Source organism: Porites lutea, chromosome 14 (genome assembly GCF_958299795.1).
Source record: "Porites lutea chromosome 14, jaPorLute2.1, whole genome shotgun sequence".
In the NCBI taxonomy this organism is placed as follows: Eukaryota; Metazoa; Cnidaria; class Anthozoa; order Scleractinia; family Poritidae; genus Porites; species Porites lutea.
Window position 1 is genome coordinate 18,540,585 of NC_133214.1, and position 17,387 is coordinate 18,557,971.

The following is a 17,387-nucleotide window of genomic DNA, read 5'->3' on the forward strand; positions in this document are numbered from 1 at the left end:
CTCGAAATGAATGATCATTTCTTTATTTCCACTTTTCACAACTTGAAGGCAATCATGCCCAATAGACTGACTGTTCCATTGTTTCCAGTTTGAAACATCGATAGTCAATAAGCGGTTACTAAGAATAGGTATTTTATCAACAGATAACGACTTTTCAATAAATGTATACTTTTTAATTCATGGGCGAGAAGTGAATCAAAGAATTATCATGCGTCCATTATTACATTCACCTAATACGGTGTTTAATTCGACGCGGAATTCTTTAGTTTGAAAGCAGTTGTCACGTTCTAGGTGTAATTATGACCTACCTCGTTGAACATGAGGATATTATCTTTAGCGCCTATTGCAACTTTGCAAAGAGAATGAGAAAAAATGCTCAGCAATTACAAGCACATTCTTCACTTGAGCTTACTATCATACAAAAACAAGAGCTGGGCGGTATAACCGATTAAAATAAATTAACCAATTAAAAGTGACAATCAAGTACGACACTGAAAAAGCGATTTAAAGCGGTTAAAGCCTTAAAATGTTTAAGAAATACATCGCTCAGTGCGTCTGAAACTTGTCCGCAGCTTAAATGTTATTTTTGTCAAGAAAAGTTGGTTAGAATTTTTAAGCAGCTGTATTTACTCAAAAATCGTTGAATTAATGCTTCAAAACTGCCGTGCACAATGGCAGGTCCAAGAAAAACAAAGTGCCATTTGCCGTCTACTGAGATTTCTACATCTGCTGTTTCTGTCAACAAATCAAACAATGGCTAGTAGCTGTTGAATGGGTTCCCGCAGCAACCCCATTGATGTATCATATCAAATTATTACAATATTCGGGGTGCAAAACTCAATATATTTGTAGAACTCATGTTGATTAAGAAACGAGGGATGTTGCTTTCCCCCCGCTGTGGCTAAGCACAGGAGTTGCTAACAGTGGCAAGATTGCTCTCGATAAGTGAGAGAGTTATGGTCTTAGTGTACGGCCGTGCGCAAGATGAGTTTGTTATAGTCGTAAATACTCCACAGTGTAATAAACGTAACAGTCAAAAGTATCATTAAAAATATTTCATTTTGTGGCTCAGTCCCCAAGAGGTGACATCATATTTCCAAAATGGTGCGAACAACCTGCTTTGCTAATACGGAATACCGAGTAATTATTCGAAATGATAATTACCTGTAAAGGGGCCAGTTATAATTGCGAAAAGAAAGTTACAGAATCCTTGCTAATTGTTTTAAAGAGGGTGCTAAAAAGGGAATTTCTCATTTACTTATATAAAAATGAAGTAGACAAATTAGATTTAGAAACTTCATCACGGATAAAAACAAATGGTAGGTGTAACGTTTCAAGCAACATTTTCTACGCTAAAAACAATTACTTTTCCCTCTCGCTTGATAGCGGTTAACGTTAAATCCCTTGATTTCAAAGGTACACTGTATACAGCTCCCCGTTTTCAAAGTCAGCGCAAGTAAAATAGGTTTCTCTCAATGTCTTAGTCTTTAAAAAAATAAAACAAACGAAACTGGATTGTTTTTTTTTTTGGTTGTTGTTGTTTTACGATTGATAAGGTCCGTTTTACGCCGTTTTTGGTATTTTTGATGGCTAATAAACTTTCGTGAGGAAACTTGAGTCCTATCAGATTTTCGGAGTACCATCAACTCAGTAAAAGCTACTTGTGTTTTCGACGTGCCCTTGTAAATTTGTGGCCTTTTGTTCACAACTTTTGTCACCTTATGGTGGATTGAAACAAGACAGAAAATAGAACCTCAACAAGGGCAGAAAGAGGAAAAAGAACAAAATAAAGGAAATTCCTAATCGAGAATTCTTTTGTCTTTACTTTTTCCTGTTCTCTCGAGGCAACAGGAGACCAAGCCGACAAACCCCTTTTTGCCTTTCATTGCTGTTGTTTAATTGAACTTTTATCCAATTTATGTAATTTTATTCCCCTATAAGGTTACAAAGTCCATCGATGAGAGTGTGACCCATCATAGACTCAATCAGCCTTGAAAGGTAGTATCGCTGGAGGCAAAACCTAATAATTACTTGTTATGTTGTCTAGGGAATTGTTTAACAATTGAAAAATGTTTCCTTGTACTATTTTCATACGGAATAAAAAGTACTATGCACGATAGAATACTGCGGAAGTCTTATCACAATACCATATTTTCAAATGGTTCTTATTTGGCAATACAAATTTCTGCTATCAAGTATCTAACAGCGACCTAAAATCTGCTCTGACGCCTTTTTTCAAAGACTCTTAACCATTTCATTCTCGAGTAAGGTGCTCTGGAGGAGGATTTTGCTCTCCTGAGATCTTCACCCAATACCGTTTTTTTTATTTTAATCATTTCTTAAGTGTCACTTGCTTTAGATCTCTCTAAAACACGCTGGAAAAAAGGTCTACCTATCTTTTTCCTCTAATGAGTCTTCTCAGGTAACTGTGCTGTGCGTTACTACACCTAAAATGTTCCGCCACAGTTGGTGTAGGATTAAATGAACAGAAATCATCTGTGGAATTTCACACATTTTAGGGGTCCTGATGAACAGTTACGACGTTCAAAAATTTCCACGAGCAACAACAAAATTAGTCTGTAGTCTATCCCCTTTGAATTAGTAGAAATGAAGTCTCCTCCACAGAACGCGAGAGGAAAAAGCCTATTAAGGTTCCTTCGAGAATATTTAATTCAAATATGCGTGTCTTTCTACGATCCTGAAATCGTCTTATTTAAATCTAGGGATTCAAGGATTTCATGAGCCTAAATTTATAGAATTCTCAAAAGAATCAGTGAGGAACAGTTGTCCCAAACAAACGCACAAAGAATCTTCATTCGCTTCTAGAATCGACTAGTTAAGTTTGATGACAAAGCAACGTTCTTTTTATTATGGTATAAATTAAGGGCTACAAAGCAGTCATTAAAGATCTAAAAGCACATTTCCTTGCTCAAGCTTAAGCTGAAAAAAAAAAGGAGTACAGGTTTTTTCCAGTTTGAATGGCTTTTTGCAGAATTGATGACAAAAGACCATCTCGCCACAGCAGTGGTGTTAAATGTCGCAGAGTGAAAAAAGGTATGCCCAAAAACCTAAAACGTGCATTTAAGCGTTGCCTATGGAATAATCCGTTATAATACCACGCAAGACACATAAATAGCAACTACACCTAGGTGTAGAGGTAGCAAAATTGATCCTATTACTAAAAGCATCAAACCTTCTAATCATACTGTGAGTGATTATAAGAAGACTGATTTGAGGCTTTATTGTATATGACCCTCTCATGAAATGAATGTCATCACTATTCGTGTACCTATGAAATTTTGTATTGTAGAGTTCCTTTACTTTTGAATTAGGCAAAAATCTAAAATAAGTTAAGTAATGAATTAACTTTTAAGCAAAATAGATACCTTGAAAGCGGTGCATTAGACGCACGTAAACCACTGGAATTACGTATACGAAAATTGTGCCCATTTTTAACAGAACAAACGATACAACCCTCCATCTACGATCGCCTTTGTACATGTTAGTGGTTCAAGAAAATGAAACCAGTTACAAATTTTACATCTTTTTCATGAAAAGTTTTCCTTAACAGTCAAGTAGTAACCTGAATTCTCGCAACATTATTTTACGAATAAAATACTTTTCGAACCTTGATTAAAACACCGTTTACTTTGAAAAACCTATCCACGCTTTTAAGAATATAATTTAAATCGCCATAATTAGCATAACTGAAAGGAGAGAACTAAAAAAAACATTACGGGAAGATTTTAAGATGAATTATCCAAGGGTTCAAAAAATACAACTCATTTCAAGCGACATAAATTACGGTACTACAAGCTCATTAGCTTTCACATATATTTTTACATTGGTGTTTCGATGGAATAATAGATGGCGCAGATTCCTTTAAATAGAATGATAGAAGGCATTATTGCGATCCTTCTAGAAAAACAGAACTGGCTCCCAAAATTCAAAGTTTGACAAATCAAGAATGAAATTATATTGTTCGACTGTGGAAGGGAAATAACCGTAAGTCTGTAAATTAAAAGCCGGTTTGACTTGGGGAGGAAAATAAACGTAAGTCTGTAAATTAAGCGCCGCTCTGAAGACCCAGTATTCTACTGTAGATGACGAGTGGTATAAACTAAAGGGCAGAACAACGACCGATGTTTTACAAAGACGACATGGCTTCTAAGATACTTTTTCTAATCCACTTCGTTTAATTTTATTGGCCATTTCTATTGTTGATCTCCTTCACTCTGAAATAAATTACTTGAAGGGAGTAGTTTAATCGAGGTTAAATGCATGTGCCACAGGTAAGTATCGCTCAGAAGCTTTCATTGTAGTGATACCAGTATACGAGTATAAAAATAGTTATTGTAAAATAGTCATTGTTTCAAAGTATAGTAAACATCATTTTTAGTTTCACACCTTAAAGGAGGTTAAATTTCGTTAAAGGTTTTCATTAGTGAGACAGTATCTTGCATGTAAGTTCTGAAAGAACCACTGAACAACCGTGAATAAACATAGACCAAGGAATTTAAACTTCAACTGCTGAGGCTACTGCGGCAGATTTGCAATTTTTAAAGATCGTATCTGCTGATCTAAGTGTCTATGTATGCTTGTGTTCTTCTTAGGGGTTTTGAGTCGTAATTGTTGATTTGTAGACTAAATGGAAAAAAAATTGTCGTGGTTAACATATCTCACACCACTGAGTTTGGCCATAAAATTATTATTGTTATTATTATTATTTTCAAAATAAAAAGAAAGGTCAAAAACATACAACGAAGAAGGACAGAAAATTAAATGCATTAAAATAATTCCGCTTAAACAGAAAGCACCATCAGAACAATTTGTCAAAGTCAAAAGCTATTCAAACAACTAAATATTTAATAACAAGTCCCATCCAAGTGAACATAAAGAAAAAGAAAAAAAAAGGAAAAATGCTTAACTATGCTAGACACGTACGAAAGATACGAAAGAAATTATGCCAGGTCTTTGCTGTACAAAGTAAAGGGGCCGTCTTCAATGTTTTCTCCTAACTTAAAGTACTTTTGAGTTTTAATTAATCGCTGTTCAAACAACTTTCCTTTCATTTGTCTTAATTGGACTTACTGTTGACAAAACGGACCAGCACAATTTCGGGCATTAATTATCATGGTCCGTTTGAACGTTCGGTTGTACTATTTTCCTTTTTATATGTAACTTAGGAATTAAGGATTCTGCAGCCCTCTAATAACAATTTTTCAATTGCAATTTATTGTAATTTGGAGAAAACAATTACAAATATTTCCCCCGCCATTGTGTAATCTTATGGTCACCAAGGTACAATAAACCTTCGTCGTTTCTCAAACTCAATTTCATTTTTTTGTAGCTGGGACGTAAGTTTGAAGTAAATGTGGTTGAGACGATTCTCTTTCAAATTGCGATTTTAGAAAACGGGGAAAAAGAATGAATAACAATTGCACGAAATCTCTGTTTAAAACCATCTTGCAGTCTTGTTCGGTTGAGAAACCATAATAAAAAGCACTTCATTTGAGTGTCAATGTATTTAGCACGAAAGCACTCATTGGGGAAACTATTTACGTCTCCTACTGAAGACGGGACCGCCATTTTACATGGTCATCCGAGCCACGCGAAGGTCTAGCTATTTGCAGGGCAAAGGCAGTCATTTCATTTCATTTCTCAGTCATTTTGAGACCCTGAGTATTGGTCCAGTCCCGAGAATCGAACCCGCGACCTCCCGCTCTGCAGTCAATCGCTCTACCGAGTGAGCTAATCCTGCCGCGGTTAAAGCGGTTTTTAAAGAGGTTTTCAACTTCTTTTAGGTCGAAATCTCTCTTGTGGGAAATTTCAATGAACCATGTCTCGCAGTCATTCTACAAGACGTGACATTTCACTCTAGGGCTTCCCTCTGTAATGTTATGGCGACCGATACAATCGCACAAAACTCATCAATTTTTCATCAATTTGTTAATAAGAACACAATTAACTACATCAACCTCTTTGCGTAACTGTAATAAGAAAGTTCAACGCATTTTCTTTGACGAAATGTACCAGCATATTGACGCAAAAAAGCTCTCATTTAGGTTAAAAGAGGAAGGCGTTCTTGTAGACCAAAAAGAGGGGAAACACTATAAAAAGACAAAGTTCAAACAAACTTACGAAAGTTCTTTATCGACGATAATTATAAAGAACCAATCATTGTCCCTAAAATAGTGATGGTGGGTATTTACACAGCAGGGAACCGAAATTTGCTGACAGGAGGTATTTACAAGTTAAAAAGAAGGAAAGAAACGATTTCAGCTTTCAGTTTTTAAAGAGTTCAACCAAAGCTGAAAAGTTTTAAATTTTCTCACGTAGAAAAAAATTAACATATACTCATAAGTAACGTTGATGTGTAATTCATAAATTCTCTGAACATGGTAGAAATTTAATTATAATACGAAACAAAAGGAAATCATTCACTTAAAGCAAGTAAAGGTTTTAATGCAAAATATGGGGTCCTAGCTTACGAATTATTTTTCAGTGTCACCGACGAGTTGTTGTAGCAATGTGTGAAAAATCGTCGGGAATTAACCTTTGAACTGACAGACTTTATAATTAATTTATAAGGAGAGCAATCCCTTTTGAACCCAACAACTATTTCATTCACATTTTCCCTTCTGGTGTTAAAATAGGACTCTTCCTCACTCTGAGTAAATAATTGACCCTGAAGAACGTCAATTAGTTCAAAAGAAAGCTGGCGAGCAGTACATTTAGATTGCTCCGTTTATGAAAGTAAATTGCATTGCTTCTTTTTGGCGAGTCTTTGTTCAGAATCCTTAATCAACAGCATTCAAAATAAACCCTCTGATCTGCATAAGCTAGTTACTAATTTGGAGGAGGTGAAAGTCTCCAAGCGTGATCATCCAATCCAAGTCAACTATGTTGAGCATATATTCCCATATAATACCGTGCATTATTGTACAAAGTTATACAAAATGTAGGGTAGTTGAATGAGCTCCTTAAGTCAATTCAAATACAATGAAAACTACAAGACATTATGTACTGTTATTTCTCACAACTATATGAGACAGAAAAAGTCGTATGTAGAGGAAATGCTACTGTGTGGCAATTAAGACGATTCTGAAGAGTGGCATCTTTAAATGGTACCATACAAGATCGTTCACCAAAAAAGTATCCTTCAAAAAGAAGCTGCGCGGACTAGGTAATAGAGTAAACTACTTATGAGACATAAGATGCCAGAACGGTGGGGGAATGAAAATGCTACAGAATGACCGTACTGAGAACATCCTTCGGTGAGCAGTTAATCTGTACACCTAATTTGCATGGTATTTGCTAAGTGAAAACTTTTTTGAAAAAAAAAAAAAACATTTCAAACCAAAACTTTGAAAAAGACTAAAGGATATATTTTGCTAACATTTGACAATATACTGTCCGGTAACATCATTCTACATTGCCTTTACCGAGGAGAGTGGATATAATTTTCTGTTATGACGAACACATTTCTAGTTAATTTGCATATCCATACAATACAACTGACTATACCCCTTCCCACAGCTTAGCAAGCCAATACGATGACCTCGCTTATCGTTATTTCCACAAGTGCAGCTTTTCAACGATAAAAAAAAACATAAAGGCTATAGTTTCAAGAGCTTTATGTACCCAGTTTTTATTGTATTTCAAAACATGGACTTTTCTCTCCTTTCTTGAAAGCTCTCAATAATCAACCAAGGCAAGGTATTACAAAGCACTGTTCAAAATTGATTACGTTACTGGGCGAGTAATTTCTGCGGAAATGATAAGTAATTTTCTGTTCCAAAATTGCTATTCATCACTGCAGCTGACAAAATACAGCTTCCCTTGCTCATTTAACAGTTCTTGTAGTTTAAGGGCCACACCTAAGCAACGAACAGCATGGAGAAACTTCTTAGAATTAATCGCGAATTACCATGGTACACATGGAAGCAGCTGAGGAGCCCCAGAAAATGTGGAAAAAACAAGAGTGCAAGAAAAGACATCTATTATGGGAAACAGCACGTGTAATATAATTTAAAGGGGAAAATGGTCGAACTTCCTCGTATTAGACATTAAACTGTCAGACCTAGATGACTCCCTTGGTCAAAAGGGTAAATATTACAAAGGGGTTATTGTACAAAATCCGTTGTACTAAACCTACGCCATTCTGCGAATAAAAACTAGGGTAAACTATGTGACTGTTTTGCATGCAGAAACCTTCCTGTTTATTAATTTTTGTCGCTAACTTCTTTTTTATAACTCATTGATATAACACTTGTCGCATCACAAAATTGCCTGGCTCAGCTCTAAAAACAAGCAGCCACTTGAACAAAGTCGCCTCAAGCACCTCGTCTATACTCGAGAAATAACACCAAACAAAATCGATCAGTCTAACTCATCGATATGTGTGAAGTTATAGTAAATATATTCTGGATGAATAAAAAGAGACTACTTCAAAGAAACTGAGCGATGAGTAAAGATCCATTTTTTAGATTTAATCCCTTACTCTACAGTTAGCTCTAAATTGTATTAAACTGTATTCCCAGGAAACCCCATAAGAAAAAGGTGTTACAAAACTCCAGTGATTTGACAAGACGCATATAAACCCCTTGAAAACATTTCCTACAGAAAGATTGGCGACGATAAGGTAACAGAAAGAGTGTAAGGTCGGGTGCAGAAGATTAGGAATGTTCGAACTTTTGTGCTGAAAAGACGTGCTTCCCATGTTATTTTCTCAAAGTTACGTGAGCAGATTCTACATCATAAGTTGTTTGATCAAACATAATAAACCCGAACCCTTAGACCCAAGCCTGTTTGTTTAATAACTTGCTAAAACCTTCTCTGCAGAATCTATATGCGACCCAACTGAGCATCAGTATGTTAGTTTGACAATGCTACTTTAGCAGATTCTACCTCATAAGTTGTTTAATCTAACATATGAAATCCGAAAACTTAGACACGAGCCTGTTCGTTTAGTAACTTGCTAAAACTTTCTCTACAGATTATATACGACGCAATGGGTTGGTTTCTGAACTGCTGCGCTTAAATGTAACCAAAACACTGTGTAACCATTGCTGACTACAAAACAGTACTTTGATGTGACAAAAAAACTGTGCCTTTTAAAACTTTTACCTTTTCACTCACATTTAACTGCATTTAGCTGTCAGTTACTATATTTCGCACATAACGATACTTTTCACTAACTTCAGTGTTTTATAGTTAAGTCTAAGAAAAACACAAACTGTATTTATTCTTTCCAAAGATGTCTCCCTGATTTGAATAATTATACCATAGGATTTGGTCAACAGATAAAAAAATTTAACACTTAGAGATAGGCTTCCACAATTGATTCTAGAATTAAAAAGCAAAAATAAGGGGAGGACTTTGTTTTACACAATACGGGAAAGGTTGTACATTGGCATGTACATATTGGTGAAAATGTGATAGAGTTGTAGGTTTAAGTTGAAGCCCAAGCCGCCTGCTTAATCACAGAAAAGAATTCCTCACATGTGTGAGGCGTTGCCTCATATTGAAGAATTGTGACATAACCTTTTAGATACAAATAAAGGGGCTTGTTCTTTGCGAGAAGGACTAAAGCAAGGAGGCAAGCCACATTTCTCTGTGGTGTTATGGTTCCGAGCTAACTGTAGTGATAGATCCATGTCCACTGAACGAAACCAACATCACTTTAGATGAGAACGTTGCTTTTGGGCAGTAATTCAAAACGGTAGGTATGTACCAACCCTTAATATTTTATAGTACAAAAGCTAACTCGAAAGCAACCCCAAAAAATGATTATTGAAAAATATCCTGTAAAAGGGGTGTTGCCGATACTGATTCATACAGGAATTACAATAGCGTGTCCAAATTTCCATCAATATGCACATGAGAAGAAATTGTACTGAAATAAAGGGGAGCAGAAGTCAGTTTGTACAACTCAGGCTGGCTGGACAAAAGCAACAAATTATCTAGAAACACAGGAAATAATAACACTCACAAGGGTTCCAAAACTATGACGAGTTAAATCCTATAACACACAGTAACAGACTTATCCGGGAAAGACTCTCGGTCATCGCTGAAGGCAGGCCACAATTTGCATCTGTGACAGAGTTTATTTTGAGTCATACGACACCTCCCTTTTATTCTTTTTTAATTTGCTTCGCAAAGGATGTGGCGAAACCTTGGCGGAAATGAAATTTATGGTGTTCCATGAAGTGTGAAAAAAAATTGTCCTGAGAAAACATTTGAAAAACATTTTAATATAGATTAAACAGCAAAGTGCTTCAGTTAAAGGACGACTCGCAAGACGTCTTTGACCATTCATTTAACCTAATTATTCTCTTTTGTTAAGAGACAACCTTTATATTGCCTGTTAATGAGATTTAACTACTTAAATGCATTTAAATTGCGCTTTATTGCTCACATTTATCTAAAACAACTAAAACAATGCTGCAGTTTTGATCCCAGCATGTAATAGGTTAAAGGGTATCGTAAAACAGGGAACCAAAAAGGCAATACTTGTACCATTTATCCCTAAAGTTGATTACTTCTTTTACATAATGAAACTGAAAAGCACTCCTAGGAATTGACAGTACAGATTTCTTATATTAAAGGGAATTTTATTTCTTTTATTTCGCGTCAAAGCAATCTAAACATACTGTCGTTTATTACTTATAGACAAAGAAAAAAACGCACAGAAAAGGTTATTATCATTATTAAACAGGAAAACATTTTTCATATATGCAGAAAATTGCAGGCAGATGGAAGTGCTTGTGTTTTCGCAGGTGTCCGAATGAAAGATTCGCGTTGATAACTATGTTAATTGCTCAGGGTGCGGGGCAGAATCTTGGTCACGCTTACAAACCTTGTCTTTTCCCAAAGGAAATATTACAAGACTACTTTTCCTATTTGAAAAAAACGTTGGTTGTACATTATAATCGCGAAAATCAAAAGAGAACTTGATATTCTGCAGCGTGAGTTCGAGTCCTAGAACGCACCTAAATTGCACTATAGGTCGCAAAAAGGTTTCATGTCACAAAACTACGAGCGGGTCACTTTTTCTTATACTTTGACCGCAATAAATTTTCCAATCGCATCACAGTTAAAGATCGCGTAAATAAGGTGTATACAGATCTCCATTTATAGGATATTCTTATGTGCTCTTCAGTATGGCGATGAGCATTTTGCTGAAAGAAGTTCGTGAGTATGTTAAAAAATTATTTAGAACTTCTTAAATATGTTGAAGAGAAAATTAAAATCTTTGACCCTTAAATTAAATCGAAGATGATATTTTTAAATGAATTGGCTTTGGTAACAATCTGGCTTTAGTTTAGCTTATAGTTTCAAAAGCTCTTTAAAAGAATGGTGATTCATTTTCCTTACCCAAATTCAAGAGGCGTGATAGCAATTCAAATTTAGTGAGCGCAAGTTTATCGCAAGGGAAAACTACAAATCCAACATTGTCGCCTTTATGTTTCCGAGGACACTTCATAGACATTCTGAAACGAAATTTAATTGGTGATTCGTTTGTTTTAATTGTTCTCTGGGCCTTTAGATTATTGTTCGCTTTATAATGCAATTACTTTCAGAATAATTTCCTTCCTCCTTCGAATGAGCAGTTTAGCAATACATCAACACGTATTTTTTCAATTTGCTAACACAAAATTGTCTTTTTCTTCTAGCAGTTTGTAATTTCAGTCTTTCTTTTATGCAAAAAATGGACAAAAAACCAAGTGCAAAGATACATGTGTTTTTAATGCTGCAAAATTTTCTTAGAGAATCTTCTTCTTTAACCCTGCTCATTTGCTCAATTGCAACATTTCGCTTCAAAAAAGTTGTTTCTTGTACTTTATTTTCCACGTCTTCAGGGCAACTCCAGTTCCCTAACTACTACGTCACACATAGCCTGAAGCTATTAGAGACCTTTAGATTTGAGGACGAGAACGACTACGAGTACGAGATTTGATTTAAATAATTTTCGCGCATTGTCAAAAAATAGACACCCAGGAATTCTTCATTGCACTTTTTTTTTTTTTCACCAGAAAAGTCAGCACCGTTATCGTGATTGAAGGAGGTTAAGACCTCTCCCGATTGCAAAATGCTAAAAATACTAACATTTGATAACTTTTTCCCGCCACTACGACACTCTCGCTAAAACTCATAGTAGAATGACGACGGCTACCACCTTTTCCCACCAAAATGACGTTGCCTCACGCGCGAGCACTACTTACTATTGAGAATATCTCGTACTGGTAGTCGTTTTCGTCTTAGAGTCTAAAGGTCTCTAATTAAAGTCAAATGTCAACAAATAATAGGTAAATTCACAGACACCCCCAGCGGGTAAAGCTTCAACATAAGAGCACTACTATTGAAGAAATATAAATTGAAGTATTTTTCTTTCTCATTGGATTAGGCGTTCACCAGACAAGAAAGAGCTTAGTTTCTTGGATATGAAAACCAGGGAGGCTGAATATGCCAAACCGCAAACAAACCAGGAACTGCAGAGGTGAAGACCACCTTCCTAAGCCTTTCCGATTGTATAGTAGTGTCTTATTATCCCCACGGTAGCGAAATTTTTGTCTTCAAAAGCAAGTCTCACATTGAGGCTTACTCTCAAAATTGTAAAATTTCTGTAACGTGACAAAGAACAACAAAAAGCATCATACCACTTTACCCATAGGAACAATACTACAATGGTTACACTCAACGAAAAAGGACTGAACACGTAATGACGGCGTTCAATTGACCATATTCTATAAAATCGGAAACACGCAACATAAAGGTGGTTTATCATTTACAGAACCTTTCCAAACATTCTGGTCAGAGAAAAAATGGGACCAGACCTTTTCGGCCGATCCAGTGGAAAATATCTAACACGAAGCAAGTGAACATCTTCCTGTTTTTCTGTTGGGAAGGTTCCCAACCTGTAGACTGCGTAGTTAGCAGTTCTTAGCTGACTGGCCAGAGGAAAAAAAAGGTGGCAAAACGCCGGCGAATCGCCCCTTTTTCCTCGCGGCTTCGCCACGACAAACAAAACCACTGTTTCTTGAAAACATCTTTGATACCAGTTTTAGGCTTTTGCAGCCGTTTTCCAGCAAATGGAGCTAACTTATGCAGGTGGTAAACGCGATTCCCGAACGGAATTTGCCAGTTTAGCATCCTGTTTATACCATTTACAGGAACTGAGAACTGACTGGTTTCCCCTTAAAATGATAAACAACCAAAAGAAGATAACTTAAGTTTAGCAGCTATTTCAAATTACCAAGCTGTACTCGAAAAATCCAGATATTTAAGGTTAATAGCAACATTTAAATTCTCCTCATGATAATCGATGCTACGATGAGATGATGAGTATGATCATGGCAAATAAAGAATCCGAGTTCCTGACCAGATCTTTACCCCATCCCCTCCAAACCTCCCGATGATCATAATGATTGCAAAGATCACCCATCACAAGAATCTTCATTTTGAAGGAGGTGGGGTTTCTCGAAAGAAGAAGAAGAAGAAGAAGAAGAAGAAGAAGAAGAAGAAGAAGAAGAAGAAGAAGAAGAAGAAGAAGAAGAAGAACAAGAAGAAGAACAAGAAGAAGAAGAAGAAGAAGAAGAAGAAGAAGAAGAAGAAGAAGAAGAAGAAGAAGAAGAAGAAGAAGAAGAAGAAGAAGAAGAAGAAGAAGAAGAAGAAGAAGAAGAAGAAGAAGAAGAAGAAGAAGAAGAAGAAGAAGAAGAAGAAGAAGAAGAAGAAGAAGAAGAAGAAGAAGAAGAAGAAGAAGAAGAAGAAGAAGAAGAAGAAGAAGAAGAAGAAGAAGAAGAAGAAGAAGAAGAAGAAGAAGAAGAAGAAGAAGAAGAAGAAGAAGAAGAAGAAGAAGAAGAAGAAGAGAAGAAGAAGAAGAAGAAGAAGAAGAAGAAGAAGAAGAAGAAGAAGAAGAAGAAGAAGAAGAAGAAGAAGAAGAAGAAGAAGAAGAAGAAGAAGAGAAGAAGAAAGAAGAAGAAGAAGAAGAAGAAGAAGAAGAAGAAGAAGAAGAAGAAGAAGAAGAAGAAGAAGAAGAAGAAGAAGAAGAAGAAGAAGAAGAAGAAGAAGAAGAAAAAGACGACGACGATGATGTTCTTCAGTAACAAAGAATTCACCATTTACACATCTTCCATAATACACCTTGTTTTTCATTTCTTCTGGGTCAGTTACAGTCGTCCCAAGATTAATCAAAAACAATGCTTACGCTAAATTTTGGGGGCAAACAAGGTGTATTACGTGAGATGTGCAAATAGGGAATCAAAGAAACAACAGGAAACGGATCCTTATGGAGAAAAGAGAGAGAAAACACCAATATAAAATCCCATTTTTTTTTGTTATAATTATACCTTATGTTTTAATCTGAAACACGAACCCTCGTTGGGGGCTAAAACAAAACAGAGTATATACTTTAGGATTGTTACGCTCTTAGACCTATGTACTCCGTTTTGGTTTAGCCCCTAACGAAGGTTTGTGTTTCAAACCACAATATTAGCATAAATGTTATTACGGGAGAATTATTCTTTTCATTTTTCTTCTCTCTTCGCCGTGAGGATCAGTTTGCTGTTCTTGTTTCTCTAATGTTGTCTTATGTAACTGATCCAGTTCCTTTTTATAGAAATGGCCATGAACTCATTGTTCTCTAGTAGTTGCTTTGTCTTTTACTTTTAAGATTATTCTATATCACAGCCCTATGAAAACACGGGAGGTTTGTCAATTGACGTTTCTGGGTAACTTCCCGCCTACCCCTCCCCTAAGGCAACATTAACACTTACTTCTCACTTAGGGCAAAACTGTGACTTAAGGGAAGGGGTAGGTGGTTAGTTACCTTCCAGTTTTTAATACTTACAGTGCGACTACGGTAACCGGGGCCACCTAGACAAAGTTGACCAATCGGATTACGGGAAAATAACGATACATTCCAAGAAGGTTGGTTGTGGGCCAATGAATTACTCGAAGCAGAAAATTAAAATCTTGATTGCAAACGTTTTTCAAGAAAGCAAAATGTTTCACCAGTGAATGTTCTTCTATTTGAAACTTTACATATAACACCCAGGAGACATATCTGTTTGACACAAGCTGTTAGTTAGTCATCTACCAGCAATTTCTTCGCTACCATTGCCGCACTTTGCAATAAACATGGGAGCTCAAATCAAAATATGACTAATGTTAACATTTTATGCCTCCGTCAACACTCTAACGGTCCTCTCAGGAAACATCGGTTATCTTCAGCGGTTTAAAAGGTCACGTCTGTAGGTTGTAACTGGTTGATTTCGTTCCGTTGTAATGATGTTTGACAACCAACTTTCTCGGAACGTATTGTTATTTTCCTGTCATCAACTTTGTCTAGGTGACCTGTAAAGGCCCCGGTTAAGTAGTCGCACTATAAAATAGATAAAAAATATTTTTATAGGGGGAAAAAAACTATTAAATTATTAAAACTATTCTGGAAAGGAGATGAAGTTTATGGTTTCCTGAGGTCCGCTAGGAGATTCCCAAAGAAGTGGGGACTGCAACGGCAAAGGACAGGCGACAAAGATTCAGTTTGGTATCATTGAAATTTATCGCAAAGACCCTAATAGGTTGGTTCGTTCTCTTCCGACTTTGTAACTGGAGGCCACGAAGAGAATACTTTCTTATCTTTGCCTCACCAGAAAAGAAAAACAAGCATGTTGTTCTCTTCACTATTTTGCGAACACTCAATAATTTTAAATGCGTTCGTTTAATTAACACAGGTAAGTGCAATTGTTTATCGCTATATTATTTTATTTGTAACAAGAGATTAAGCTCCTTTAAAAATGAAAAGCGCTGGACAGGAGGAGTTCTTGAGTAAGCATTATTCATTAAGTAATTTGATTATATTCATTAGACATATGGTTATTAAATTTCTTTTATAAACTGTCTTTTTGGCTTTTGATGAACGTTTTCTTGACAGGATGTTTAAACATGGAAAACTGAGATTAATTGCGAAAATCACCTGTACTAAACCGAAGGAAATCACTGTTATTAACATTTTGGTCTGCGCAGTAGATTTTGATCAGAACAGTTCAAGTTCAGTTGGGAAAACTTTTCCGAGTGTTTTAAAATAACTTCAAATCAAGTCAGTGATATCATCTTGTAAATAAGAAGAAGTACTAAACCAAAGTGGTTGTTTAAATAAAATGTTTCTTCACCTGGCAAATGCACTTTAACTTGCCAGAAAGTAAAGTGGATTTCAAAAATATTTGTTGGTTGATTAATGGAAAAGCACTCCAAAGTAACGCTTCAATAAAATGCCTTTTGCAAAATAGAAAAGTGATCAACTTTTAAAGTGCAATAATGGGTTATTGAGGAGTTCAAATTAGCAGTAAATTGCTTCCATTGTTTGACAGCTTTTTCCTTTGAAAAGTGCACAAGAAAACAAAACACAAGGTTGCTTTCATCGAAGTACCAAACTTGGTTGTTTATGACGAAAATTTACGGGTACCAACTAGCCGGGATAAATTTTGCGCCTAATTCATAAGTTTGGCTTCAGCAACTGAGAAAACGGCGTCCATATAGTGCGAATAGAATGCTTAGACTACTTTTGTCCAACTGAGGTAAGAATTTCTTTTGTATCCGTTTGGTATAATTTTTAACTGCTTTTCCTTGGGGCAATTTCCTTAAGTACAAAGGAGAGCATAACGTTAAACCATTGATTGTCGACTTGGAAAATCGAATTATGAAAGAGTCAAGGCAGTCGAGGAATGGGTGACACAGATGAACTAGCCGTGCTTAAAAACCTGTGACCTAAACAAAAGAACATTGAAAGTATATACGTATATATGCCGCTTATCTATTCCTACGCAACTGAAAATTTATCATGAGTCCTGCTAGTATTCGGCGATTATTCAGGGTGAGAAGAAACTCCACCTTTTTACGTGCTTTGCAAAGGCATAGGGGCAAGATACACGGCGGTCCAGAACGAGAAAGAAAAGCCCTTTCTTAAAATTCGGGCCGGAATAAACTGCAGATTCAATTTCGTACTTTTCGTCGGGCCAAGTGGGCGATTAAATTAAGAAAACACGGATTACTCTCTGCTGGCACCACTGACAGTACAAACTACTCACACAAGCCTTTTTCATTAACCTTTAAAACTATGAGACATTCAGGAAGAAATCTGACAGAAACGTTTCGGTCATTTATAGCAATGTAAAATCGTCCCTATTTCCGATAAGCTAGATTTTTTCCTTTAACAGCATTTTTCTGAAATTCGACTCTTTCACCAGCTTTGAGGTGTTTTACAAGCAGTATAAATGAATTTGTGAAACTGGCTTCTACTCTTCGCTTCCATGCCAGCGGGAGACTTCTTTTCTGGTTTTTATTCGCGAGTTCTTTCGGGAAAAGAGTCTCTACGAACATGAATT